Raw genomic sequence first — 4,644 nt, forward strand, 5'->3', positions numbered from 1 at the left:
TAGGACCACCTATGAGCAAGCGCTTTGGCGACAGTGGGAAGGAAAAAGTCCCTTTTAACAGGAAGAAACCTCCAGCAGAACCAGGCTCAGGGAGGGGCGGGCATCTGCTGTGACCAGTTGGGGTGAGAAAAGGAAGACAGGACAAAGACATGCTGTGGATTAATAACAAGTATGATTCAGTGCAGAGAGGTCTATTAACACATAGTGAGTGAGAAAGGTGACTGGAAAGGAAAAAAACTCAGTGCATCATGGGAATCCCCCGGCAGCCTACGTCTACTGCAGCACAACTAAGGGAGGATCCAGGGTCACCTGATCCAGCCCTAACTATATGCTTTAGCAAAAAGGAAAGTTTGAAGCCTAATCTTAAAAGTAGAGATTAATAAACGGCTTGCTTTCTGTTAATATTCAAATTTTCTTTCACTTTCCTTTGTGTCTGCATTTTGGGTCTGCATTTTGGGTCCACTCCGTTTTTCCCCACTCGGCGACACACCCGTCGGGGGTCAAACTCTGGTAATTGGTAATTCTGTTCTCAGACATGTGAAGCTAGAGACACCGGCAACCATAGTCAATTGTCTTCCAGGGGCCAGAGCAGGCGACATTGAAGGAAATTTAAAACTGCTGGCTAAGGGTGAACGTAAATTCAGTAAAATCATAATTCACGTCGGCAGTAATGACACCCGGTTACGCCAATTGGAGGTCACTAAAATCAATATCGAATCGGTGTGTAACTTTGCCAAAACAATGTCGGACTCTGTAGTTTTCTCTGGTCCCCTCCCCAATCAGACCAGGAGTGACATGTTTAGCTGCATGTTCTCCTTAAATTGCTGGCTGTCTGAGTGGTGTCCCAGAAACGATGTGGGCTTCATAGATAATTGGCAAACCTTCTGAAGGAAACCTGGTCTTGTTAGGAGAGACGACATCCATCCCACTTTGGATGGAGCAGCTCTCATTTCTAGAAATATGGACAAATTAATTAAACCCCCCAAAATATGACTATCCAGAGTTGGGACCAGGAAGCAGAGTTGCAGTCTTACACACCTCTCTGCAGCTTCTCTCCTCCTGTTACCCCCCCCCCCCAAAAAAACCCCATCTCCTTTGAGACTGTGTCAGCTCCCAAACAGACAAAAAACAAAATAAAAACCAGCAATAAACAACTTAAACTTAAAAAAATCACAACGAAAGAACAATACAGTATCCACATCTTAACCAAAGAGTAAAACAGTGAAATGTGGATTATTAAATATTAGGTCTGTCTCCTCCAAGTCTCTGTTAGTACATGACTTAATAATTGATCAACAAATCGATTTACTCTGCCTTACAGAACCCTGGTTGCAGCAGGATGATCATGTTAGTTTAAATGAATCAACACCCCCGAGTCATTCTAACTACCAGAAATCTCGAAGCACAGGCCAAGGGGGCGGTGTGGCAGCAATTTTTCACACCAGCCTATTAATTAATGAAAGACCAAGACAGACTTTTAATTCATTTGAAAGCCTGATGCTTAACATTGTCCACCCCAGCTGAAAAAATTTAGAAACCAGTCTTATTTGTTATCATCTATTGTCCACCTGGGCCTTACACAGAGTTTCTCTCTGATTTCTCAGACTTTTTATCTGATTTAGTTCTCAGCTCAGATAAAATAATTATTGTGGGTGATTTTAACATCCATGTAGATGCTAAGAATGACAGCCTCAACATGGCATTTAATCTGTTATTAGACTCAATTGGCTTCTCTCAAAATGTAAAAGAACCCACCCACCACTTTAATCACACTCTAGATCTTGTTTTAACATATGGCATAGAAACTGAACATTTAACAGTGTTTCCTGAAAACCCTCTCCTGTCTGATCATTTCCTGATAACATTTACATTTACAATAATTGATTACACAGCAGTGGAGAGTAGACTTTATCACACTAGATGTCTTTCCGAAAGCGCTGTAACTATGTTTAAGAATGTAATCCACCCACTGTTATCATCTTCAATGCCCTGTACCAACACAGAGCAGAGCAGCTATCTGAACACTACCCCAACAGAGGTCAATTATCTTGTTAATAATAATTTTACCTCCTCACTACGTATGACTCTGGATACTGTAGCTCCTGTGAAAACTAAGGTCTCAGATCAGAAGTACCTGACTCCGTGGTATAATTCTCAAACACGTAGCCTAAAGCAGATGACTCGTAAGCTGGAGAGGAAATGGCGTGTCACAAATTTAGAGGATCATCATAATTGGAGAAATATTTTGCTGATTTATAAGAAAGCCCCCCGCAAAGCCACAACATCTTACTATTCGTCACTGATTGAAGACAATAAGAACAACCCCAGGTTTCTCTTCAGCACTGTAGCCAGGCTGACAAAAAGTCAGAGCTCTTTTGAGCCAACCATCGTTAACTAGTAATGACTTCATGAACTTCTTCACAAATAAAATTCTTATCATTAGAGAAAAAATTACCAATAATCATCCCACAGATGTAATATTATCTACAGCTACTTTTAGTACCGTTGATGTTAAGTTAGACTCTTTTTCTCCAATTGATCTTTCTGAGTTAACTTCTATAATTACTTCCTCCAAACCTCCGTGTCTTTTAGACCCCATTCCTACAAAACTGCTCAAAGAAGTCCTGCCATTAATTAATGCTTCAATCTTAAATATGATCAACCTATCTCTAATAATCGGCTATGTACCACAGGCCTTCAAGCTGGCTGTAGTTAAACCTTTACTCAAAAAGCATCTCTAGACCCAGCAGTCTTAGCTAATTATAGGCCAATCTCCAACCTTCCTTTCATATCAAAAATCCTTGAAAGAGTAGTTGTCGAACAGCTAACAGATCATCTGCAGAGGAACGGCTTATTTGAAGAGTTTCAGTCAGGTTTCAGAGCTCATCACAGCACAGAAACAGCTTTAGTGAGGGTTACAAATGATCTTCTTATGGCCTCTGACAGTGGACTCATCTCTGTGCTTGTCCTGCTAGGCCTTAGTGCAGCGTTCGATACTGTTGACCATAATATCCTATTAGAGCGATTAGAGCATGCTGTAGGTATTACAGGTACTGTGCTGCAGTGGTTTGTATCATATCTATCTAATAGACTACAATTTGTTCATGTAAATGGAGAGTCCTCTTCACCCACTAATGTCAATTATGGAGTTCCACAGGGTTCAGTGCTAGGACCAATTCTATTTACATTATACATGCTTCCCCTAGGCAGTATCATTAGAAGACATAGCATACATTTACACTGCTATGCAGATGACACGCAGCTCTATCTATCCATGAAGCCATAAAACACACACCAATTAGTTAAAGTGCAGGAATGTCTTAAAGACATAAAGACCTGGATGGCCGCTAACTTTCTGCTTCTTAATTCAGATCAAACTGAGGTTATTGTACTCGGCCCTGAAAATCCTAGAAATATGATATCTAACCAGATTCTTACTCTGGATGGCATTACCTTGGCCTCCAGTTATACTGTGAGGAACCCTGGAGTCATTTTTGACCAAGACATGTCCTTCAATGCACATATTAAACAAATATGTAAGACTGCTTTCTTTTGTGCAACATCTCTAAAGTTAGAAATATCCTGTCTCAGAGTGACGCTGAAAAACTAGTTCATGCATTTATTACTTCCAGGCTGGACTACTGTAATTCATTATTATCAGAATGTCCTAAAAACTCCCTGAAAAGCCTTCAGCTAATCCAAAATGCTGCAGCAAGAGTACTGACAGGGACTAGAAAGAGAGAGCAGATTTCTCCTGTTTTGGCTTCCCTTCATTGGCTTCCTGTTAAATCTAGAATTAAATTCAAAATTCTATTCCTCACATACAAGGTCTTAAATAATCAGGCCCCATCTTATCTTAATGACCTTGTAGTACCATATCACCCTATTAGAGCACTTCGCTCTCGCACTGCAGGCTTACTTGTTGTTCCTAGAGTATTTAAAAGTAGAATGGGAGGGAGAGCCTTCAGTTTTCAGGCCCCTCTTCTGTGGAACCAGCTTCCAGTGTGGATTCGGGAGACAGACACTATCTCTACTTTCAAGATTAGGCTTAAAACGTTCCTTTTAGCTGAAGCATATAGTTAGGGCTGGACCAGGTGACCCTGAATCCTCCCTTAGTTATGCTGCAATAGACGTAGGCAGCCGGGGATTCCCATGATGCATTGAGTTTTTCCTTTCCAGTCACCTTTATAACTCAGTATGTGTTAATAGACCTCTCTGCATTGAATCATATCTGTTATTAACCTCTGTCTCTCTTCCACAGCATGTCTTTCATCCTGTTTTCCTTCTCTCACCCCAACCGGTCGCAACAGATGGCCGCCCCTCGCTGAGCCTGGTTCTGCTAGAGGTTTCTTCCTGTTAAAAGGGAGTTTTTCCTTCCCACTGTCGCCAAAGCGCTTGCTCATAGGTGGTCATATGATTGTTGGGTTTTTCTCTGTACCTATGAAGCGCCTTGAGGCGACTTTTTTTGTGATTTGGCGCTATATAAATAAAATTGAATTGAAATTGAATTGTACTGCTGCATACTGTGACATTTACAGTTGCTTAGTTAATTAAGTGACTTAATTACTCACTTTTATTTACTAATTGAATTACTAAATGAAGCTGGAATTGTGCATTCTGCAGTTTTTAATAGTGTGTTATTAG

The sequence above is a fragment of the Perissodus microlepis genome, chromosome 18, assembly GCF_051167445.1.
Source record: "Perissodus microlepis isolate ML-2025 ecotype Zambia chromosome 18, ASM5116744v1, whole genome shotgun sequence".
NCBI lineage: Eukaryota > Metazoa > Chordata > Actinopteri > Cichliformes > Cichlidae > Perissodus > Perissodus microlepis.